The sequence below is a fragment of the Vombatus ursinus genome, unplaced genomic scaffold (genome assembly GCF_900497805.2).
Source record: "Vombatus ursinus unplaced genomic scaffold, bare-nosed wombat genome assembly UNPS02014778.1, whole genome shotgun sequence".
NCBI lineage: Eukaryota > Metazoa > Chordata > Mammalia > Diprotodontia > Vombatidae > Vombatus > Vombatus ursinus.
Genome location: NW_020954556.1, coordinates 56,537,847 through 56,563,666, shown reverse-complemented (window position 1 = coordinate 56,563,666; position 25,820 = coordinate 56,537,847). Strand labels below are relative to the sequence as shown.

Genomic DNA, 25,820 nt, shown 5'->3' with positions numbered 1-25,820 from the left:
TTTTCTTTTCTAAAAAAAAGGAAGTATTGGAGTAGGACTAGATTTAAGGTTCCTTTCTGGCTCTAAATTTAGAATCCCATGACCCCCTCTTAAAAAGGGGGTAGACCTGGTCATAGACTGAGTTTCACAAATTGTGAGACATTTTTTGCTTAAGCTCAGATCATTCCTTTGAGATACCTGTCTGTCATCTTGATTTTCTGAATTCATCCCCATTTGGCTTGACTTGTTGTTTCTCTCTGCTACCCCAGATTCTACCAATTCATTTTGCCAACTTTGCATTCTAGCAAGACTCTAGATTTGCTACTGCAGAGTGAGGCCAGCTACATCTATACCCCTCCAGGTTCTTGAGGTACCCCAGAGGGAGTGGGGTAATCCTCTTTTAATGCCATTAGCTTGACATCTCATTCCAGTGTTTTCTCCTCAATGTTAACCTCCGGTAATTATTGCTCCACTTCCTTTCAACCAATTAGCAACAACAACAACAAAAACTTCTACAAAGGCATATTTCTTTGAAGATACAGCAAGAACAAAAGTATAAGCATATTCTCCCCCACCCTCAACCTTTGAGGGGGGACATATTCTCCCTTATGCCCCCAACCATCTCTAAAGAGAGTGGATACAGACTTAACATAGTTTCTATGTAGCATTAGCCCCACCAAGTTCACTTTTAAATGTGGCGTGGCTGATGGATAGATAAGCCCACATCTCTGCTGTGCTGGAGTGAACCAGGCAGCTCACTCAGCACTTGGTTCCACGTTGTCTGGCTTCCAGCCATCCTGACACGAACTCTCGTTCCTGGGCTTCTGGTGGCTTACTCTCATGACCTTCGGATGAACACAAGGTTGAGATCATCTAATTTCCTTCTCCTAAAAGCAAGAAAGAATAGACACAGTAGTGCTAGAACTAACAACAAGACCATGTACTCACAGACTATGTAGCCCTGTTTGGGGGACAAAGGCCTGAGGACCCTCTTCCCACTAAAGGGGTAGTCCTTGCTTTCTCACTTGAACATAATCCAAATCCTACCTTCTACAAGAAGTCTTTCCTGTTCTCCCTCTCCCTTGCTACTGCCTCTCCTCTGAGATTATCTGCTATTAACATAATATATGCAGTTATAATATATGTTTCATATATATATGTATATATATGTGTGTGTATATATATATATATATATATATATATATATATATATATACACACACACACATACATAGTTGTTCGGATTAGACTATAAGTTTCTTAAGGGCAGAGCTGTGCTTCTCAAAAGGACCTTCCTCAAAAAAGGAGGGCCAGGCCTCTTTCACTCCCTTTAAGCCTCCACTTATGAGTCTCCGAACATTGCCACTATACTCCTGTCCGGAGATACTTTCTTCTTCCTGCTCCCCTACTTTTCAGCTCCCTTTTAGGTGTTCGAATTAGTTCTTGAGGACAGGGACTGTCTTTATTTTTGTATGTATCTGTATTCTCAGTGCTTAGTGCAGTCCCTGGCACATAGTGAGTGCTTAATAAATACTTCTTGTTCATGGCTAATATGGAAATGTTTTGCATGACTGCACATATATAATCTGTATCAAATTGCTTGCCTTCTCGAGAAGAGAGGAAAGGAGGAAGGGAGGGAAAGAGAATATGGAACTCAAAATTTTAAAAAAAGAATTAAAAAATTTTTGTTTACATGTAATTGAGAAAAAATAAAATAAAAATTAAATGTAAAAAAAAAAAAAGATAAAGTAGGCACATCTATGGAGGGAAATGCTTGTTGTTGATTTCCTGTTGTCATTGTTGTTGTTATTACAGTCCAGTGAGGGATATGATGATTACATAAATAACTATGACATAAGATAACACTTAATAAATGCATAAAAGAAATGAAAGGAAAGAACTAAGGGAGTTCTGAGGGAAATCAAGTTTAACTCAGTGTAATACTTATTTGTTAGCAAATTTGCAAAAATTCCTGTTATGTGATCAATCCTTCTATATGTCTCTCATCAGACTAAGCTAAGGTTTAAGAGCATGATAAGTTCCTAAAATTCAGTATTTTCCTCTCCTTCTCCCTCTCAATTTGTATTTTCCCAGCAATGTTTCAGATCATGACCTATCTATAACCCACCTTCTATGACTTTGTCTTCTAATAAGTTAGTAATAGGGGTGTCCACCTATTTTTCTGGGGGCCTTCCTCGGCTTCCCTTTTTGTCAGGAAGATAAAAATAGAGCACTCTAATCATGTGACCACTTCATCTTTTTCTGTTCATATATTTCTTTTAAAGATGGGTCTTTGCTATATGGAAAAGATTGGTGTCATTAAAAGAACTTTGTAATTTCCCAAAGGCAATCCAGCCCTCTATCCTCCTCCTTTTCAACTCTAGATCCAATTCATTGACTTTTATCAGTCTTTCTGCAGACAAATGGATGAGCTCTATAGATTGTCCATTCAACTGCATAACTTAGTTTGGACATCAGTTCTTTATTCTTTTGATTCTTCCTCTGTAAATAATTCTGCCAAATGATTTTGAGTGGTTAGATTTCATGCAGCAGGATCTTCAATGTTCTAGGGTTTGAGGCAGTCAGCAAAATTTCACCTGCAAAGAGGAGCATGTGGAAGACATTTCCTTTGACAGAAAATTCCTCCTCAATTTGGAATATACATTCAATCTCTTTTATGAAAACAGTCAACACTTTTAGTGAAAATATTTCCCTTTTGTGTAACTCACTTGACATTAATGAATGAAGAGCTGTCAAACAAGGTTCATTCCATCTTTCAAGGAATCTGGTTTGTTGGAAGTCATCTTGTTGGAAGAGAGCCTTCATGGAATTGTTTTGCAGTATCAAATCAAATGCATACAATAAGCACAGTAGAATCTTATGTTCTCTACCTCTTTCAGGAAATTGTGTGATAGTAAAGATGTTATCTAACATGGAATGTCTCTTGTAAAAGCCTGCTTATTCCTTTCTAATGCTCACATGAAGGATGACCTCAAGATGTATTAAGATTATTCTTACAAAAATTGTATATATGTAGGAAAGTAGGAATATAGAACAGTAGTTATTATTATTTTCTTGTTCACTTTTTGTGGCAGATTAGTGTGAACTTTTCTTTTATGTCTTTGATGTCTCCCTCTCTGGATGTCTTGAGGATTTAGCTCTTAATCCCCTCAAAATAGTATCATCTCCACCATGGACCTCTTTTGTGTGTTTGGGATAGATAATCCAACTGCTTTCTTCATCTTTGTTTTTTTCAGTGACATGTTCACTTCCTAACAACATATCAAGGAATGTAACATTATAGCCCAAATGTGGTGAATTCACTGTTCTTGTTTGTGAAAAGAGGTTTTTTTTAATTTAAAAAATCTTTCTAGATTTTTCCCCTCTGTCTTTCATCTATGTTTTACTCCTTTCAGTTAAATGTCTTCAGGATGACTTTATTTAATTGACTTTCTCAAAAAACTTTGTTCAAATTGATTTTATGAGGCAATACTGCGCACAATCTTTATCACCCTTCATTATGAGATGAATTGAATTTTGAAATGGTGTAGTCTTGGGTTGGGGGAAGGGAGAGAAAAAAAGCAAAACAACAACAACAACAACAACAACAACACAACACAGTAGAGAACAGAAGAAAACCTAGAAGGAAGCATAGAAAAGCTAGGTTGCTTTGAAAACAATGTGTAGGATTTATTATGTAAGTTTTTGAGAAATGGAAATTTATTGTTTTATATTGAATCCTTTCTTATGCTCTGCTATCCACATGGAAATGTTTTTTTCTTTTCTCATTTTGTATTTAAGTTTAAAATGAATAAACAATTTTTAAAAAAGAAAAAAAAGAAGGGCAGCTAGGTGGCACAGTGGATAGAGCACAGGCCCTGAAGTCAGGAGTACCTGAGTTCAAATCTGGCCTCAGACCAAACACTTGACACTTATTAGCTGTGTGACCCTGGGCAAGTCACTTAACCCCAATTGCCTTAAAAAGAAATGGTGTAGTCTTTGGCTGCCACCTCTTTCCACTTGGCAAGTATGCTAAGGCAGTTATTATGCTCCTCATTATAGTTATTGATTTTTATCTATTAAACTTCTATATGAATTGTTAAAAATGATGTCTATGTTGTTTCATGCATACAGGTCCCATTTATTGATATCAGTAACTTTTAAAAATAGGTCAGGTTGAAGTTATTTAAATTGTATGCCATGCCTTTTTATTATCTTTATTCCGTCTAATTTTGCATTTATTTTGATTTTTATACTAGCAAATGAGTTGTATATCTGCATGCAAATGGTTGACACAGGAATGACCTCTATGTCACTAATGAGGTGTTTCCTCTTTTTTAAGATCTAATTAATTTTTTCTTAAATGATGTTACTCAGTTCTCATCATCGAAAGGCAGCTTTAGTATAATAGATAGATCTTCATGTTAGGAGGCAGGAAGCCCTGGCTGAAAATTCTGCCTCAGATGGTTACAAAATGTATGACCTTTGGCAAACCACTCAGTCTCAGATTCCCTTTCTAGAAAATAAGAGAGTTGGACTTGAAGACCTCTCCGATTCCATCCACCTCTAATCTGTGATCTTATGTTTCTTTATTTGAGGAAAAAATTCATGACATATAGATATGAAGCTTGAACTATCCTTTCTTATTTATAAATCATATTGACAAACATTTTTTCACCATCCTTGCTTATTTTCTCATTTGCATTGAAGTCGTTGTATATCCAAGTATTTTATTTTATTGTTCAGATCTGCAATTTTATCAGTATAGGGAATTTTCAGGTAAGGAAACTCCCTTTTCCAAAGCAGATCAGCAAATTTTCTTTAATTTTTAGTTGTAGTGTGTTGCCTGGGAGCACTGAGAGGTTATGCAACTTGTCCAGTATTAAATAGGTAATGCATATCAGAAGTGGGACTTGTATCCGGGTCTTTCTGACTCTAAGAGGGATTCTGAATTATTCCACACTTCTTTATATCAAAGTGTACATTGATACAATTTGGAAGGTTCTTTCTAGAATGTTTCTACCTCTTTATTCTTTGCAACTGCCATTGATTTATAAGATGAAATCATTTTCATAGCAATCTTTTTGCAAATACATATAATGAGCAAATACTTGTCAACATAAGATGACTAAATTTCCAATGAAATGACATTTATTAATTCCTTTGGATATGTGATAAAACCAACTCTATAACTTCCTTTTTTCAATCTCTCCAAAGTAGAATCTAAGAACTATCCTTTAAATGAGTTGCTACTTCTTTTTCCTTGTGGTTTCCTTTATGATAAGAATATAATTTAGTATGATTCAATTCCTCTAGTCATATGTTCCTCACTGGACAAGAACCTTACATTTACAATACGGATAGCTTAATTAATGCCTATATACAGCCTAAAACCTACCTGATTCTTAGTAACCACTGCTCCTTTCCCCACGATTCTGCCATTATCACAAGTGACTTGTAAGGTGACCACATAGGACGAAAGGCCACTTGGATTTTTTCTGGGTTTTACAGGTCGCTCTGGACAAAGAATTCATCATTAAGTGGCCACACAACAATGATCTTCTCTGTAATTACAGAGGCTGAACTTAGAAAGCAGATAGTCTATAATTGGGACTGTATATCATGAGATTTTACTTTGACGTCTCATCATGTCATGGAGGTGATTCTGCTTTCTTATAGGCCAAAGTCAGTCTGTCAGTAAGCATTTACTAAGTGGCTTCTATTTGCCAGATACTATATTAAGTGCTGGGGATATAAAAAGAAGCAAAAGATAGTTGCTGCCCTCAAGGAGATCACAATCTAAGGGGATGATAACAAGAAAAAGATATGTTCAAACAAACTATGGCCAAGAACAAATCGGAAATAATTCAGAGGTGGAAGGCACTAGAATTAAGAGGGATGGGGAAAGGCTTCCTGTAGAAGATGGGATTTGAACTGGGATTTAAAGGAAGCCAGGGAAGTCAGTAGGCAGAGATGGGGTTGGAGAACATTCTAGGCATGAGGCACAGCTAGAGAAGTGGAAGGCATGTTCTGGCAGGTTCTACCACTCTGAAAAAGTTTCCAGTCCTAGACCAAGTTAATTTTTTTAAAAGGGCTAAATATTTGTCCATCTAACTTCTTGTCTTCATCTTTAGAGACAGCGTATTAAGAACTGAATAATTAACTTTGAATTTAAAAAGTAAATAGAAGCACAAGTGAATAAATATCACTTTAAATGGACAAACATTAGGATGAGTATAGAAGTGTTAATAAGGTATAGCTCACTAATTTTATCATTGATACTAGTGGCATTAAAGAGTAAGGTAATTTGGGATTATAATAAAAAAATTTTCAAAAGGTTGGGAAAACTCTGATTGTTTTGTTTTGGAGTAATCTTTCCTTGATGTAGACATTTCCTCTCCAGACGTGGTTCACATGTCCATAGCTTAGATGGCTTCATGAGTTGTGATAAAAACAAAACAAAACAAAACAAAACCAGACAAAAAAATGAATCATCTGATGCCTAACTTTCTGGTAATGGACCTATCCAGACTTGTCAAAGCTGATTCTCACGCAATAGTCTGTACCTGGTCCTGTCACTTGAAGCCTTTCTGTCTGGGTAAGATGTGCCAGAGGTTATATATCACTGGCATACATTTTGAGAGCTCAGGATCACATCCCTCCTGGGTGAAGCTATGGAGGAAAATGTCAGCAGAGAAATATATTTTATATCCATTCAAATATGCAATGTATGATCTTGAGGTTTGGAATAACTTGAAAGATCCAGGACTTCAATGATGAACCAAGGATGTTTTGCTTTAACTGCTTATCTGAAATATAAATGAACTCTGATTTGATTATGTAGATTATCCATAGTAGCAATTATGGACCTTTTGAGTGCTAAAGAACATTCTGCCTGGTTATTGTTAGCTTGATGTGATCTGGCTATGAGTTAAGAACTGTCAATTTGCCTTATTGGGGAGATGTTTCCTAGTCACCACATCCTATCAGGTTAGAGTTGAGACGTCTGGCAGGTGTCCCTGAAGAGATAAAACCCAGCAGCTGATAGAAGGTAGTATTGCCCAGAAGAGAATACCAGACCAGTGACACATCCAGAAAAAAAACAGAACTCCCCCCTCCAAAAAAAAAAGTGAGAGGCAGAGATGTGATATTCAATGGAAAAAAGAGAGACACACACAATAAGATACCCATATGCAGGCCTAGTAGACAGCAAAGCCTAGTGGGGAGCAGGACCAGGAAGGATGTATAATCACATCATCAGAATACATTGGTGGTCCTGAAGCTTCAGAAGCACCAAATAATCTTAAATACTTTAGTCAGTCAGTTAATAAACATTTATTAAGCACTTACTATGTGCCAGGCACTATGCTAAGTGTTGGGGATACAAAAAGAAGTAAATGACAGGCCCTGTCCCCAAGGAGCTCATCATCTAACGGGTAAGACAATAAGCAAATATGTACAAAAAAGTTATATCCAGGATAAATAGGAAGAAATTAAAAGAAGGAAGACTGTATATGTTTCCTATATTTGTCCTTTAGGTATATATCTTAGCCACAAGTGTGCCACCATATGTGATCTATCTATTTCTACTCTTCCCATTGGTGTGTGTATCCATGGGAGAGTTACACTAGATTTAGGGAGGACAGTGTTCCATTGCTGCTTTTGTTACTATACAATTTCATTAAACACCTTTGATTTGAATTAATTGTGTCCTCTAGATGACTAGAAAAAAGTACATGCCAGTGGGTAAATGTAAACTATGACATTGAGTAGTTGTAAACCTACAGAATACCTTAATCCAGGGGTAGCTTTTTGGGGGTTCCACGTGAGAGAAGGAAATTGCTTCATGTGCTACACCAATTTTACCATCCTCTTCTTTAGTACATTTTTGTCTCCTCTTAATAGCCTTCCTCATTCCATCTGGTTTCTGTTTAATTCTTGTTCTTAACTTCTTCCCCAGATTTTGTGTTTCTGCCTCCTCTCTGACTCCCTGTTTCTTCTGTTTAATTTCACAGAAATGTTGAAGATGTATCACACAGCAGATTTCCACAAGAACCCCAACCAAGACCTTGCTCCAGCTATAGTTGCTGCCCATTAACACCTCATTTTCTGACTCACCATCATCAAGCTCTGATAATTGTCCCATTTTCCAGAAATTGTTATCAGATTCTTGTTCTATCATACCCAATTTGGACAAACATCAAGTAACAGAAACCTTAATAACCAAAGCAAGTCATTTGTTGCTTCAGTGACATGATGCTTTCAGTATAGCTATTAAGAAATGGAGTCTCTGCTACTCTTTCCAGCACAAGGAACAGAACCGTACATAGACTATTGTCATTGGAGTTTAGAGATGATAATTGCCATGGAGAATGAGGGTGATGGCCTTAGTGGATGACTCAGAATCACAACCACAGATTGTTAAAGCTGCAGAGAACATTAGACATCACCAAATCTAATCCCTTTGCAGGTCTAAGAGTTTCAGCGACTTCCTCAAGGACATACAGCTAATAACTGTGGCAAACTTGAGGTTCAAACCCATATCTTCTGATTGCAAATCCTGGTATCTTCTGGCACCCCATCACCAAGTATCTAATTGAGGTGAATTCTGAGGAAATTGGAAGTCTTGGCCTGGTGCACGGGCTTGGGCATAAAAACATGCACATGCCTGTAGAATATAAGCTCAGCAAAGTAAGACATCTTTCTTCTGACGCCTGTTGTCTATTTCTGTATGAACTCCTGCAGCCTGACCCTGGATCTCACCTCTTCCTAACTTTCTTGGGCTGGTTGAAACTTCTGTTCCTAATGTTGTCACTCACCTCTGGATCTTTTCCCCCTTAACCCATATCCTAATTACAAACCTTATTTACTTACTAATTACTTACCTTTGCTCATTTTCAGGATGCTTCTGGTCCCTCCTTGTACAAGAATGTTCTGGATAAAACAATTCTCCACTGCTCAAGACAGAGAAGCTTTAATAAGTATTGTGGAACTTGTCCAACTCCATGGGCACCCGTAGAATTACAGCAATCAGGCTGATCCTCCTTCCAGTCTCTAAGGCTGGATCCTGAGCAATGACTCAGAGAGGTAGCAGGTGAGGAGAAATAGGTGGCTACATTAGTGCCTGAAAAAAAAAAAGACATAGAGCTTTTAGGTATTTAATCTGCCTAAATTTCCCTGCTTTATCACCAAAATATTGTATTGCCCCTTGTTCCTTTTCTTTCCTTTACCTCAAGCCATTTTTTGATGTTTACATTTTCTGAATAAAATTTTTACCCCAATTCTACTCCTACCTCCCCTCGACATTCGTATTTGAGGAGTTTTCCTCTGGTTTCCCCATAAAAGGAAGAGTGGGCTCTGCCCCCTTGTCTTTTATCTTAGGACCCAGAAGCTTAAGCTTTGTTTCTCATTCTCACCCTCCATATCCAATCTGTCTCCAAGGCCTGTGGATTTTACCTTTCATGACATTTCTTGAATGCTGCCCCTGTTCTCCTTTGACACTACTACCAGTCTTGTGAAGGCTCTCATCACTTCATGCCTGGACTATTATAATAGTAGTCTACTAGTGGGCCTGCCTGCCACAAGTCTTGTTCTTAGAAAGTCTATCCTCCACTCAGCTGTTAAAGTGATCTTCCTTAAGCATAGGTCTGACAGTGTCTCCCCCACCCCCTCAAATAACTCCAGTAGCTGCCTATCACCTCAGGATCAGATACAGAATCTTCTGTCATTCAAAGCCCTTTACCACCTGCCACCTTTCCAGTCTTCTTAAATCTTACTCACCCTCATGTAGTCTTCCCTTGCTATTCCTAAAACAAGACACTTCATCTTGCTATTATGGCTGTTTTCACTGGCTTTTCTCAATGGCTATAATGCTCTCCTCATTTCCACCTTCTCACTTCATTGACTTCCTTTAAGGACCAGCTAAAATCTTACCTTCTGCAAGAAGCCTTTCCTGATCCCCCTTTATGTTAGTGCCTTCCCTCTATCAATTATTCCCCATTTAGCCTGCAAATAACTTGTTTGTATGTAGTTAATTGCATGTTATTTCTCCAATTAAGTTGTGAGCTCCTTGCCAGTAGGATTGCCTCTTTTTGTATCCCCAGCACTTAGCACAGTCCCTGGCTTGTAGTAGACATTTAATAAATGTTTATTGACTGACTTTTAGAGGAGGCAGGCCCATTACACACCTAGTAACAAATTAGGGAAAAAAAAACTTTTAGCTTTTTTCTGAATAGGGAGGGTTTACCCATTCTTAAAACTTAAGTTATAATAGGCCTTTTTTCTTTAGAAGAATATTCTTCCATCCAGGGGCCAAGCTTTTCTGGGGCACAAAAAGCCAGCTAATTAAGTAGCACCTACAAGGATTAAGTTTGTATTTTAACTCATTTATCCTTTGTAATTCAGAGGGATGTCTGTGTCCCAAGTCTCTATATGGCTCAGGATTAGAAAGTCTATAATTCTTGCTTAATTTCTCATGGTCAATCCCTCAGAATTGCTTCAGGAGACTTCCCCTTCAATAAACTGCCAACTGCTATCTGGGTCTAAACCCTCCCCCCAAGATTTCTCAACTCCAATATTCTTTTTGCAAATGAATACAAATGAATGGAAAGGATGTGGTGCCTTTAAGAGGAAGTCAGGTTTTGATATTTTGCAGATCCTAGTATAGCCCTCTGGCTCTCCATCTGCTATTTTTCATCCTTTCTATCTGACCAGTCCACTTACCTTTCTACTGCTACATATCCTTTTGAACTAATTCTTGAGCTCGAGTTATTGTTGTTACTATGCTACAGTCTACTCACACCCACTATCTGTGTTTTAGCCTTTGCAAATGTGATTCTTCAGAGATTGTGGTGTTCTATGATTTTTTCAGTGCTTTAATTTGCAAGACATTTTACATTGCTTATACTATTTGATTCTCACAACTATCGTACAAAGGAGATGCTACAATGATCCCCATTTCATAGATGATGAAACTGAGACTGAAAGAGGTTAAGTGATTTCCTCTGGGCCACACAGCTAGTAAGTTGTTTGAGGCAGGTTTTGAACTCAGGTTTACCTGACTCTGAGTCCAATACTTTATCCACTACACAACAGTATCCAACCAAAGCACCTCTGAAACATCTAGCAAGGATTCTTGAGCCAAGGACTGTGAACTTCACTTTTTTAAAAAAAAAAATTACTTTAGTGTAATTGGTTTCCTTTGTAATCCTATGCATTTTATTTTGTGCATTTAAACACATTGTTCTGAGTAGTCCATAAGCTTCACCAGATTGCCAAATGGTTCCATGACACAAAAATGATCAAGAATACTCAAGCTAGAGAATCTCAGCTCTGTAAAGCAGGCATTCTTTTCTTTCCTTCCTTCCTTTTTTTCTTCTTTTTTTCCTTCTTTTCTTCCTTCCTTCCTTTCTTCCTTCATCCCTCCTTCCCTTCCTTCCTTTCTCCTTTCCTTCCTTCCTCCCTCCCTTCCTTCCTCCCTTCCTTCCTCCTTTCCTTCCTTCTTTTTTTCTTTCCTTCCTTTTTTTCTTCCTTCCTTCTTTCCTCCCTCCCTTGCTTCTTTTCTTCCTTTCTTCCTTCTTTTCTTCCTGCCTTTCTTCCTTTTCTTCCTCTCTCCCTTCCTTCTTTTCTTCCTGCCTTTCTTCCTTTTTCTCCTTCCTTCCTTCCTTCTTTCCTTCCGGCTTGTGTTTTCTTTTCTGAGAATAGATGACTGGATAGTGATGCTGAGATTAATCTTTCCAACCATGAAGACAACCTTGTAAGTTAGAGAGGTTAGGAGCTCCTGAGTCCCTCAATAGGAATTGGTTGGCAAGAGGAGAAAGTTCCTGCAATGACATCCTTCTTGGAGAAGCAGACACAAAGGCATGATGAGCTCAATTCCTGGTCTGTCTTGCCAGAAGACTTTGATCTTGACCTAATTGTTCAGAAAGTGCAAAGCTAAGATGAAGGTGAAATGCCCATTCCCACGGTCCCACTTATATTATACATTTTACTGGTTTAATATCAACATACTGGGAAATGATAATAAAAGCAATGGGTTACTGAATCATATTTTAAATCATTGTCAATGTGTATTTTTAATCTTTTTTGTTTTATTCATTTTATTTGTGCAGAGGAAATAAATAGCTGTCCTATACCAGATCTATATTGTGCATTGAGCACTTTCCTGCTTTCTTGTTTGGAGGTAGACCTTATCCATGGGTCAAATTGGAGCTTTAAGTGATACTTTCCCTGGGGCTCCAAGGTGGAAGGGGATATAAAGTGCTAGATCCAAAGAGAAAGATTGATCCTTGCTTTGGAGACTGGACTCTACTGGGACTAAACCTAGGACTTGAAGAGCGAGCCCAGACATGAGGACCTTTGGCGAATGAAAGCATTTCCAGTACCTTGGACCTATAAATGGTTCTCTTGTCATATAGACATTGGTTACCATTTGGAACAGTAGAATCTGCTTCCTATTAGCTCTAGGGCTCTCTATTGACACAACTGTACAACTTTATCATATAATGTTTTCATGGCCATAGAACAAAATCATTTTGAAAGCATGGCTGCTTCCAGGTATGTTATGTGCCATAAGTTTAAGTCTAGTAGTACATCATTACATTACTCCAATTTCTGCCATTCTCTTGATTAGGAGAGTGATCTCCAAAGAACAAAGCTTAAAACCCTGAAGATCAATTCTTAGTCTGTATCACTTCCCCTAGGGCTTCATCATGCAGTGACTTCTGCTATGAGTCATGCAAGGACAAATGAAGCAAGAAGCTTGGTTTCAGTACAATGTTCCACCAATGACACAATGTCTGGCAGAAATTATAGCCTCCAAGGTTGTACTTTCTTTTTAAAAAATATATTTTTATTAATATCTTTTGTTTTTACATTGCCTATATTTCCCCTTTTTCTTCCCTACCAGAGAACTGTCTCTTAGAAGAAAGAATTTTTTTTAAAAGAGAATAAGAACAATAAGAAGAAGGAAAAAATTAAAAATTTTGATCAATACATTGAACAACATGACATTTTATGTAACATTCCACAATTTTGGATCTTCCACTTTTGAGAAAAAGAGAACTTGCATGTGGGAATCTTTTTATGACTTTTCTTTAGGGGCAAGCATGTTCCTCATAAATTCACAACATTCAGTTTCAATTGTTTTGTGGTTGTTATTCTTTACATTTGCATGGTTGTAGTGAAAGCTGCACTTTCATGTGAAAGAGAGGCTTGTTCCCCTCAATGTCACAGATTACATTCACCCCTCTATAGTCTGGATGTTACCTTGGTTTTGGATCGTCATGGCCTAACATCATGCCTCTACGTTAGTGTTCATTGGCTGGTAGTGTGCTCTGAACTCTTAGTTGATTAGTGCCATGGGTTGTAGTGTGTAAAAGAGGAAAAAAATTTACATTTATTGTATATTTAAAAGGATTAACAAATTATATATAATAGATTTACAATTTTATGTGCAATTATCTTAATTATACTGTGTTATGGAAATGTTTGTTTTATTCCATAAATTAAAAATAAAATGAATTTTTAAAAAACTGAACTCCATACCCACAAGCATTATAATTTATCTCACTGAACCTCACCTCAAAGTCAAGAACTCCAGTTTATGAATGGGATTGAAGACTCACTATATATAAGTACGCAACTGGCAAATACAATAGATTTTTTGTGCCCATTGCTCTCCTTACTTAAGACTATTCCAAAGCCCAGTGTCAGTATCTAACACAAAGGGCTTTCATGAATTGGTCAACTTTGATTCAAAAGCGAACCAGTTCACCAAGTCCTTAGAGGCTCATTTATTTTTCTTGTTCCAAAGATCACCCAATGGTATTGGGAGGTTCATGCCAGGTTGCTCCTTTTTGTTTTTCTGTTTGTAGTTCTTCTCAACCGCATACTCATGAGTGAGATCACTGAGAGACTTAGAGACAATTCTGTAAACATTTCTGAGAGTTGCTACCAGAATATTAGAAAAGTCACTCTCAAAGGTTCTTTGGAGGTATTCAACTAATGAGCACCTCTATTTTCATGGGATCAGTACTTGCTGGGGAAATACTACATGATGATGGCTCTGAAGAACTGGCATTTGTCAATTGACAACTTCATACCCACTTCTGCTAGCTCTTCATATACTTTCACTAGGTTTTTCCCAAGCTTTTACAATGTCTTTCCACAAATTATGATTTCATTCAAATATGCCAACAGTTCCAGGTATTTCTTATTAACAACCATGTCCATGAGCCATTAGAAAGCAGCAAGTCCCTCCTCCTCTACCCCCAATTCTATGGGGCCAAACACACAATCTTCTCTTGCTGGGCAGAATTTTGTCTTCCTTTCACTTTCTGGTCCTAGAAAATCCTTGGCTTTCTTCTTCCGAGTGGACTGCCAGTATCCTGATCAATAAATAGCAAGTTTTCTCAAAAATTACTATGCCTTGGCAGGCTGAGATGTAGCTCATAGAGCATCTCATACATGGTAGCCATAGTCTCTTTCCCTCCCCCTTGGAGGAATGGTTCTCACTTTTTCTATCTTCAGTTCACTTGACCAATCTAGTCCTATTTGCTCAGCGATAAGCATATTGGGATGAATGGACAAATGAAGCAGCAGTGGTAGTGTAACACTAATGATAGTTGCTAGGAAATACTACTCTTGGAAATCTGAGGGGCAGGTGCTATTAATATCATCTCTATTTTTACAGATGAGGAAACTGAGTTCAATAGAGGTTAAGTGATGTGCTCAGGGTCACACAGCTGGTAAGTGTTTGAGAGTGGATTTGAATTCAGGTCTAGCACTTTATCTGCTGTACCACCAAGCTGCTAGAAGGCACAATTAGTTAAAATAAAAGGTATTCAATGAAATAGCCTGATAAGAAAGTCATGTTTTAGGAATGTTCATTTCTTCCCCATAAACCTAGAGTTCAGTCTCACAATAAACACAATCAGTGTGGAGAGTGCACAGGGATCATGAGCTGGGACACGTGTACGTGTGTGGTCAGGGTGCCTGTGAGGAAGGGCAGCTCTTGCTTCTGATACTATAGGACCATTGACCACTGGCCTCATGGTGACTGTTTGTGTTTGCTGTAGTCTCATCTAGGGGTTGGTCCCACTGTTGTCAGATATTCTTGTGATGGGTGTTGTTCTTCTTGTTTCATAGTCTCATGGAATGTAAAGAATGGAAGAAATGGAAGCTCCTTATGGGCAGGGATTGTCTCACTTTTGTATCTGTATTTTCAGTCCTTGGTTCATTGACTGGCACATGGTAGACACTTAAAAAATACTTCAGAGAATTATATATGATACCACTTTCCCCCTGCTCCCTCAAAAAGTAAGAGGTATATTCTCTCATAAGAACATATTGGCCCATAGGAGAGTGGGCTTTAACTGTACAGGACAAAGATCTATAAGGGTCAACTGAACATGTTTAGTTACTGTGTGTCTTATGGGTTGCTCCATTTCTAATTTATTCAAGGGACTTTTTCCTAAAGGAATCACCTCCTTGGCAGCATATTAACAGTTAATTTATCACCTCATTATTTATTCTTTATGAGGTCCTGAGACTACATCAACTGAACTGGTAGGGGGAAGGTAACAAATCTCCCTCTTCCCCTTTCAATTATAAGGTCTGACCACTGGGACCTGGATCACTTACAAATGGCCTGAGAACTAAATCAGAGACATTTCAGGTAGACATTTCAACCTTTAGCCTGGTTTGACTTTCAGATTCACCATCTACCAGGGCAACAGAACGTGCTGGTAGCTCGCAGGTAGACAATGTAGCTATCCAGCCTGCATTATAGTTTGGTTTGGGAAACACAGAATTATATTATATGCTGTCACCATTACAGACCATCATACTCCTGCCAAGTGTCTGAAACCAAATACGGCGGCCAGTCCTTACTACTTCTCTTCTTAAGTTGTTATTTTCCTGCTGTTAAATCTCCTGTTTATTATCCTAGTATTGACATTCACCTTTTAATTTGGGTGCCTAGGATAGTTATATTGTCACTGTCAATCACTCTCTTACTTTTTAGTTAACTCCAGAAACCCTACACTTAAAAAAAAACACAACAATAAATTATACTTTAAAATGTCACAGTAGCCAGTCTTTTATCCTTTGTTTTTCTAAAACCTCCTTTATGGAAGGTATGAACTGATTCTATCACGAAGTATTTAGAAGATACAAGATTATATCATGGAAAAGGGATAGGGACTGGTCTTGTGATTTCATTGGCCTAGAAAACTCTCAGGTAAGGAAACTCCCTTCACCAAAGCAGGCCAGCATCTTCTCTACAACTTACAGTTCGAGAGAGCTGTCTAGAACACTGAGTGGTTCCATGAGTTGCTTGAGGTAATAAGGCCAAATATGTGTTAGAGAAGGGACTTGATCTTATAGCTTGCTGATTTTGAGGGCACCTCTTTAACTACTAAAACTACCGGTATCATGGAAATACCAGTTTATAAATCAATTCATGCTCCTTGATTGGGACTTTGAGGGGTGTTTGGTGATGGGGGAAATTTCATGATAAATAGTATTTTTCCTAGAAGCAAAATCAGTTTGTCTGGGGATAAATTTGGTTAAAAAATGTATGTGGGCTGCTAGATTTTTCAAAACAATTTGCAAATCTACACTGAACTAACAAATCTTGACAGTATCATTGTGGATCAATGATTACAAAGACTGACTTGGCTTCCAAACTAATTGGAAAATGGCAATTAAGCAACTTAACCTGTTGCATTAGAAATAGCATTGTAGAGAACTGAATTGCTTTGGGCAAATTTGAATAGGGAAATCTTTCAGGGGCACTGGAAATATGTCTATACAAATAATAGATGCTCTCTTTCTCTGATCTCTATGATATGCATTTTTGGAAGCTAATTTATTTTCTGATATAATATAAATTGAGACTAAAACAAAAAACTTGTGCAGTTTGCTTTGAGATCTTCAGACGTCAAAAAGGTCAAATTTTGGTTGCTTACTGTTCAAATGACATAAAGTTCATCAGCAAATTTTTTTTTAAATAGGAGTAACATGCTTTCTGATGATGGAATAATTTGATTAAAATTGATTTAAATTGTAGAAAAGTAGGTCCTATCTTATCTCAGAGAAGATGAAAACTCATTTTGGTTTATGAAAAAGACCAGCCAACTTACAATCTGAGTATGGCTGATGAGGTAAGTTCAGTATGATGCAGCTAGTAAACGTCAGATGTCAGATTTGAACCTGGGTCTTTCTGATGCCAAGTCCAGTATTTTAGCCACTAAGCTGCATCTATTTGGCTAATGGAATGAAGGATGGATGTCAAAGAGGCACACAAATTGAAAATAAGAGAAAATGTTAATCAATACGGTAATGGAGGAATCATTTAGCATCTGATTGTAACAGACGTCTAGTCAATATTTATTTATAGGCAACATCTATGCTTATCATCATCATTATTAAGAGATCTTTTGGAAAATTTAAGAAGCTGTCATTTAGGGCCCTAAGAACAAAGTAGACACTCAATATTTATTTGTTGATTGATTGGAAGCAGTGTGGTATAGGAGAAAAAAACACCCTAGATTTGATGTCAGAAGACCTGGGCTCTACTTGTTTTTTTTTTTTTTTCTTAGCACTAACTGGTTAAGTTTCACTTGGTCATCTCGGTTTCTATGGATTCAGCTATCATCTCTATGCAGATTATTCTCAAACCTATGCATTCAGCCCTATCCTCTCTCCTGACCTCTAGTCTCTTAGCTCCAACTGCCTATTTATTATACATGTTGAGCTGGATATCTCACTGACATCTAATTTCCTCAAGGACAGGCACTGTCTTTTGCCTTTCTTTTTGTATCTCTGGTAATTAGTATGATGCTTTGTGGATGCTTAATAAATATTTATTGATTAACTAGAATCTTAAATTCAACATGTCCAAAACCAAACTTATTACCTCCCCCTTCATCATATTACCAAACCCTTCCATCTTCCAAATTCCCCAATTAATTTTGAGGGCATCAATATCTTCCCAGACACCCAAATGTCATTCTTGACACTTCGCCCCACTCCCATATCCAATTTATTTCCAAGTCCTATTGATACTGGTCATTTAGGTGACACAGTGGATAGAGTGCTCAGTCTGGAATGAGGAAGACCTGAGTTCAAATCCAACCTCAGACACTTACTAGCTGTGTGACCTGAACAAGTCACTTAACCCTGTTTGCCTCAGTTTCCTCATCTGTAAAATGAACTGGAGAAGGAAATGGCAAACCATTTCAGTATCTTTGCCAAGAAAACCCCAAATGGGTTCTGGAAGAGTAGGACATGACTGAACAATAAAAATTGATACTACCTTCTTTACGTGGCTTTTATATGCATTCTTCTCTCTTTCGACACTGCCATTACCCTGGTACAGACCTTGGTACAGAATCACCTCATTTTTGGACTATTGGAATGGCCTCTGATTGGTCTCCCTGATCTAAGTCTCTTTCTGCTTTGATCCATCCTCTACTCGACTGTCAAATTAATCTTCCTAGAATGCAAATCTGACCATGTCACTCCCTCTTCCCATTTAGTCAATCCCAGTGGCTCTCTAATACTTCCAGGAGTAAGGACAAAAGGCTTGGTTTGGTTTTAAAGCCCTTTATAGCTGAGTCCCTTCCTACCTGTCCAGTTTTATTACCACCACCCCTTCCCACCCCCAATACACTCTGTGGTTTAGTGACACTGATCTCCTTGCTAAACCTTGTATAAGATATTCCATCTCTCTACTCCGGGCATTTTCAGTGGCTGTCTCCCATTCCTGGAATGTTCTTCTTCCTATCTCCATCTACTAGTTTTCCTGGCTTCCTTCATATGCCAGCTAAAATCTCATCTTTTACAGCCTGTCTTTCCCAATTTTCATCAATGCTAGTGCCTTCCCTGTGTTGATTATCTCTAATTTATCCTGTTTATATCTTGTTTGTATGTAACCATTTTCATGTTGTTTCCCTCATTAGACTGCAAGCTCCTTGAGTGGATGGACTATTTTTTTTTTGCCTTTCTTTGTATTCCCAGTGCTTAGCACAATCCTTGATGTATAGCAGACAATTAATAAATGTTGTTGACTTGACTTGATATGAAAGGGTAGAACTTGGCTCTCTTCAATTCCCTTCAACTCCAACAGTTTATGAGATCTGATGATGGCTAAAAAAATCTCATGGCATAGTATTTTTCCTGGATGAGGAGACTGATTTAAATGTTTTAAGAATAAACTCTCTTTCTATGATATATTCTTTATGTTTGCTTGTAAATCACAAGCATGCTACAAGCTAGTATTTAGTTCTTTGTCACTAAATGCATTTTTGATTATAAATTTAAGAAGGCTGTGGTTTGCAAAGTATGAACTAGTGAGATATATGATAAACAAAATACGCTTATACTCTGAGTCATGATAAGAGTCAGGGTTTAGTCATAGCAATGTGACTAATATTGCTCAGGCTTCATTGTATGTTTGTTCTCTATGTTTGTCAAAGTCATATGAAAGGTCCTACCGGGATCTGCATGTTTACTGATGTGCTGCTGATTTGAGGCAGTTGTGGAAGCTTATTCTGAAACTCTCTAATTCCCAATTCAAGGAATCAAAATTTCAATGAGCCAATCTAAGAAGTCAAATTTTTTAAGATATTATTTGTTGTCATCGTCATTTCAGTCATGTCAGACTCTTCATGATGCCATTTGGGGTTTTCTTGACAAAAGTAATGTAGTGATTTGCCATTTTCTTCTGTAGTTCATTTTATAGATGAGGAACTGAGACAAATAGGGTTAAGCGACTTGCCCAAGGGCACACAGCTAGTAAGTATCTGAGGTTGGATTTGAACTCAGGAAGATGAGTCTTCTTCACTCTAAGCCTGGTGCTCTATCAGCTGTATCACCTGGCTGCCCTTAAGGAAGAATGCTACTTTCTAATGGAAAATTAGTTTCATTTATAGTTATATTAGGCCAGTGCATTAAGATAACAATCAATAAGAATTTACTGAAAATCTTCTTTTATTGGTGCTGGTGTTATAAAGATGAAAATGAAATAATCTTTGTCCTTGAGAAATGTGCATTCTTTACATAAAATTAATACAACGTGACTGGGAATGGAGAGATGGGAGGGGAAAGCACAACTAGATGAGGGGAAGAGGAAAGGCCTCACATAAAAGGTGATTCTTGAACTGAATTTCAAAGGAAACAAGAGATTCAATGATGGAAAAAGATTGAAGTTTAATCATGGATGATAACCAGAGCAAAGGAATGGCCATGGGAAGTGGAGTATAATATGAGGATGCACTCTGGTTGGATAGCCAACTGTAGGGAAGAGGAATTAGAAAGGGAGGTTAGGGTTGGGTTTTGGAGTGCTAAAAAAAAGTCAAATAGAAGGATTAATATTTGCTCCTGAAGGCAACAGTTTGGAGAGTCCAGGTTTGAGTGAGATGAAGCATGGCTGGGGTACTTCCTAACATGGTGGTCCCAAGTGGTCCTCAATAAGGAGACAAGGGCCTATCTGTATTGAAAGTTGGAGGATGCAGATGAGGCAGAAGAAATTCCATCATTATTCTGCTTGCATATCCTGGCAATGATGAATTTGAAATTTGAGTGTTGTGATGATGGCAGATTAGAAGTGCCATGGAAAGAATACTACCACTGAAGTCAGAGGGTTCAAATCTCCCTTCTAAATTCCCATTTCTCTGATGTTTATGACCCAAGGTGACTTTGGGCAAATTACTTCATCTCCTTGGGCTTCAGTTTACTCCTCAGGAGCGGATCCCATGTCTTCTTTAGCTCTAGTAGCTCTGTGGTTGTGAAGAATTTGTTTTGATGTGTTGATAAGAAAGGTGTTCAGAGTGAATGAATACTTGAGAATGGTCTGAGAAAGGGCCAATGTTGGGATAGTTAGAGGGAGGCTGGAGCCCTCAGCATTGGAGAAATGCCTGAAGGAGAGAGCGGAATGAGAATAAATACTGTGTATTGTATATGCCTGGGGCTGTGATCTGTTGGCTGGTGGGCAATCCCTCCCCCTTCTCTTCCTCCTCTTTCTTTTTCCACCCAAGTATAGACCAGTACTGAGTGATGGTGATTCTGGATTGTAGAGAGTACAATAGAATTGAGTCATACATATAATTAACTTCTGCAGATTCAACCATACTAGAGAGAGAATGAAATAACCATTTGAGAAGTGCAGCCAATTATGAGTGTATAGTAAGGGCCATTGTACAAACTCAGTGAGCATATGCCACAGAATGGCAGAGTGAGTGTGAGATGGGAGACATGAATCTGTTGCTGTCCCAAGAGGGCTTGGTTCCCAAGTCCCTCACTATGAGAATCTTATTTGGATGACGGTGATTTTAGAATCCCCTCTTCATCATACAATACCCATAGTATCTATCCACTCTGCTTAGGTTGGTAAATGAAATTGTTTTGTTAGGTTTCCTAGCATTCCTGGACAGTTAGAAAGCACCTACTGTATTTCTTTTGATTTCCCATGCCCTCCTGATTCCTGAGTTAGCAGGAAAAAAAAATTATAATGGGATGGTGTGATTACCCTCAAATGTATGCACCCATGTGTGAATCCCTTTCAGGAGTATTTTCTTCTCAATCAACAGTTTTCCTGATAGCTAATTGTTTACCTATTCCCCCCCCCCCCTTCTATTTGAGGAGAAATACTGCTTCCTGTCTCTCCTCTACATAGCTTAGCTAAATGGTGTGGAAAATGAAATTTACATACAATTGTTTCCATAGTAACCATATCAGGTCCATCTGTTCTCTAAAACAATTACCCTTTAAAAAAAGAGAGATCCTAGCCTCTTTCCAGCTAAAATTGTCTAAAACTATTTTGCTTGATGGGTGGTTTAAGAGATTTTTTCCAGGTTAATTTTGACTATACAGAATTTCCAACCTACATCTTGATTTTAGAACCTAATCCTTGCACAGAACAAAATGTGACTCCACTGTAACTGAAATGTGACCATCTGAGTTGTCTCCTGGTTTCCATTTTAGAAGGAGATTGCCCAAGGGAGCAGTGGGTGCGCCAGGGCATTGGGCAATCTGACAAGAGGTGGCATAGCCGGCAGTATGGTTCAGTGGAGAAGAGGAAAGATGTGGGGTCAGAAGACCTAGGTCTGAAACCTGGTTCTGCTCCTTAGTACCAGTGTGACGTTAGGCAAGCTTTTAACCCCTTTCAGCCTCAGGTTCTGTATCTGAAAAAATGAGGTTGGACTACCTGACTTTGGAGATCCCTTTCAGCTCTAAATCTGTCATCCTTTGTAGCAGTGTTGGGGTGGGGAAGTGGAATTACTCAGAATATTTAAGGAAGAGGAAGGGCTGTTAACAAGTATCCTGTAGATTTAACAAGGGTAACCAGCTTGTGTGCTTGTAGGTGGTTTAGACTGCAGAACAAGCTAAAGATCCAGGTGAGCCTCCAGGGCTTGGGTAGGGTACTGATGCATTGACTGGGCTTCCCAAAGGTAAATTTCCCTGACATGCACATGAACTCCTCTAGCAAGGCTTTTGAGAAGATAGTATCACTTCTATGCCAAGACAAGGCATCAGCCTAAATGTACTGGAGATGTACTTTACACTTATATCTATATAAATCATATCACAGATAAATACATTCTTAGAGTTGGGAGATTATCTTGGAGACCATCTAGTCCAGCCCATCCCTGAAGCACAAATATCCTATTTAATAAATTATTTGGAAAAATAAAAGAAATTTCTTATTTTAAAATAACTTTGCCAATTATATTCTTTTGTTGTTCCCTCCTTCACAATGAGGACTTTGCAGAAAAAGGCAAGGAAAAGTCTGAATTTCTAGACCAGGGCATGTGGAGAGAGGTATACAACTTATTTTTGTGGGAGAGAGATAGTTGAGATAGGCAAAATACAAGGGTTATAGTTTTTTATTGAAAAGAATAGCATTTATTAAGTGTTTTAAGGCAAGCATTGTGCTTTAGATACAAACACAAAAGCAAAGACAGTCCTTACCCTTAAGGAATTTGCTTTCTTTTTTTTCTAAATAATGTTTTATCTTTTCCTTATTCATATGTAAAAACAACTTTAATACCTTTTTTTTAAGTTTTGAGTTCCAAATTCTATCCCTCCTTTCCTTCCTTCCCCCTTCCCTGAGACAGTAAGCTATCTGATATAGGTTATACATGTGCAATCATGTAAAATATTTCCCTATTAGTCATTTTGAGCAAGAAAACTTGAACACAAAAAGAAAGAAAAAATGTGAAAAACGGTATGTTTCAGTCTATATTCAGACAACATCAATTCTTTCTCTAGAGGCAGATAGCATTTTTCATCATGAATTTTTTGGGATTGTCTTGGATCATTGTGTTGCTGAGAATAGCCAAATCTATCAAAGTTGATCATTGCACAATGTTGCTGTTACTGTGTACAATGGTCTCCTGGTGCTGCTCACTTCACTTTGCATCAATTCATGAAAATCTTTCCATGTTTTTCTGAAAGCATCCTGTTCATCATTTCTTATAGCACATTAATATTCCATTACAATCATACACCACAACTTGTTCAGCCATTCCCCAAATGATGGATATCCCTTCAATTTCCAGTTCTTTGCCACCATAAAAAATCTACTATAAAGATTTTTGTACAAATAAGTTCTTTTCCTTTCTTTTTTCCTTTGGGATACAGACCTAGCAGTGGTATTGCTGGATCAAAGGGTATGCACAGTATTATAGCCCTTTGGGCATAGCAAGGAATTTCCTTTCTAATGGGGAGATAGCAAATTTACAAAACTGTTGGCCAGGGAGGGCCACTTTATTCTGCAAAGTTACAGGAATGATGAGTGAGGCTTAAATATTGGCATTAGAGAAATATTGAGAGATACTGTTATCATTTAATAATGCTCTATGTTTCTATATCAAAAATCTGAAACTAGTCACTGAGAATTATAAAATCTTAGATTTCCTGAAGAATAAATTCAGCATCCTTGATAAGTGGTCATTTACCAACTGTTTAGGGAGACAATGGAGCAACTTGCTCCATGAATGAAAACAACAGCAACCCCAGCAGTTGATTGCTGGCTGTTGTGTCCAGCTGCAGACAGAAATTTCCAGTGACTCAGCAGAATCCAGAAGAAGGAATTGGCTTCCGATGAAAAATTATCTGCATTGTGACCTTATCTGCTGATGTGCCAGGACAGTGCAGGAAACATTGTGAACAAATCCATTAGAAAATCAGTTAGGAACCTAACTGGTCATGACCATTACACCTGGGAGTGGGGACCAGATTTACAAAAGACAACTCAGAAAGGGTTGGGCTATTTGTGACCTGTGAGTCACAATAAACATGACTGGTTCAGTGTGCCTTTGGCTTCAGTGATGCCTAGCATCCCAATGGCTTTTTAAAAATGCCATTGTATTTTTTTGTTAATGAACAAAATCTTTTTTCTCCCTCCAACTCCCCATCCCATCCCATTGGGGGAAAAAAGTCAAATCCTTACAATAAATAGCCATAGTCCAGGAAAACAAATCCCCTTCCCTTAGTCATGTGCCTCTCCCCCCACCTTCCACTCCAAAATATGTCTTAGACTGTCCCCTAAATCCATTACCTCTCTGTCAGTGGGTAGGTAGCATACTTTATAATTACTTTTCTGGAATTGTAATTGGTTATTGTGCTTAACAAAGTTCTTAAGTCTTTTATAGTTGCATGTCTTTATAATATTGTTACAGCATAAATGGGTCACGTAGATTTTGCATCAGTTCATACAAATCTTCCAAAGTTTCTCTGAAACCATCCCTTTCATTATTTCTCACAGCATAATAGCATTCCATTATATTCATGTAGAATAATTTCTGTTCCCTAATTGATGGATATCTCCTTAGTTTTGAATTTTTTGCCATCACAAAAAAATTTTATATAATTAAATATTAGGGAATGGAGATTATGCTACATGAAAGTATATGTATATATTTATTATGTTTTTATGTGTATGTAAATACATATACCACATATATACACATATATGCTTGTACTTATGAGTGATTTTCTTCTTTCCTTAATCTCTTTGGGCATAAGCCTAGTGGTGGTATAGCTGGCAGATCAAAGATTTTATAGAGTTTTGGGGAGCATAGTTCCAAATTGCTTTTCAAAATGGTTGGATGAATTTACAGCTTCACCAATACTGCATTAATGTACCTGTTTTTCCTACAGTCTCTTCCACATTTATCATTTACCTTTTTTGACAACTTTTCTACTTTGTTGGGTAAAAGATAGGACCTCAGAATTGCTTTATTTTCTATTTCTCTATTAGTAATTTGGAATTTTTTCCCCACATGACTATTAATAGCTTTGATTTATTTTTTTGAAAACTACTGGTTCATATCAATTAGGAATGGTTCTTATTCAGTTCTTGGTACATCTTGGAAAGGAGACCTTTATTCAAAGAAACTTGATGCAGAAATTTTCTCTCAGTTATCCATTCTCCTTCTAATTTTAGCTACAATTTAGAGGGGGAAAGGGGTGAAAAATATCAAGAGAAATAATGCAAAAAGTAGAAGAAGAAGGGGGCCTACCAATACCGGATCTCAAACTGTACTGAAAAGCAATTATCATAAAGATAATTCGTTATTGTTGTTCAGTTGTTTAGTCATATCTGACTCTTTGTGACCCCATATGGGGTTTTCTTGGCAAAGATACTAGAGTGGTTTGACATTTCCTTCTCCAGTTGTTGTTCATCCTTCATTCTCAAAGAAGACCAATGACGTCAGGAGGGTGATGTCTTGACAGTGAGTGAATTGGATTTAAGTGAGGCATAATAAACCTATATCCTAGGTTTATTATTAATTTCTCTAAATTTAACTACATTGAATTTGTGCAAAAACTTT

The 25,820-nt window shown here is 37.7% G+C and overlaps 1 long non-coding RNA gene across 1 annotated transcript in view; it reads right to left on the bottom strand.

Moving 5' to 3' along the window:
- Nucleotides 1-379: 379 nt before the first annotated feature.
- LOC114045227 overlaps nt 380-25,820 on the bottom strand; it is a 73,980-nt gene continuing 48,539 nt past the window's right edge. Inside the window, exons 2-3 of the long non-coding RNA XR_003569354.1 lie at nt 8,865-9,103; nt 380-866 (exon numbers count right to left, since the gene is read on the bottom strand). This is a non-coding gene — a long non-coding RNA (uncharacterized LOC114045227). The remainder of the gene's footprint in view (nt 867-8,864; nt 9,104-25,820) is intronic.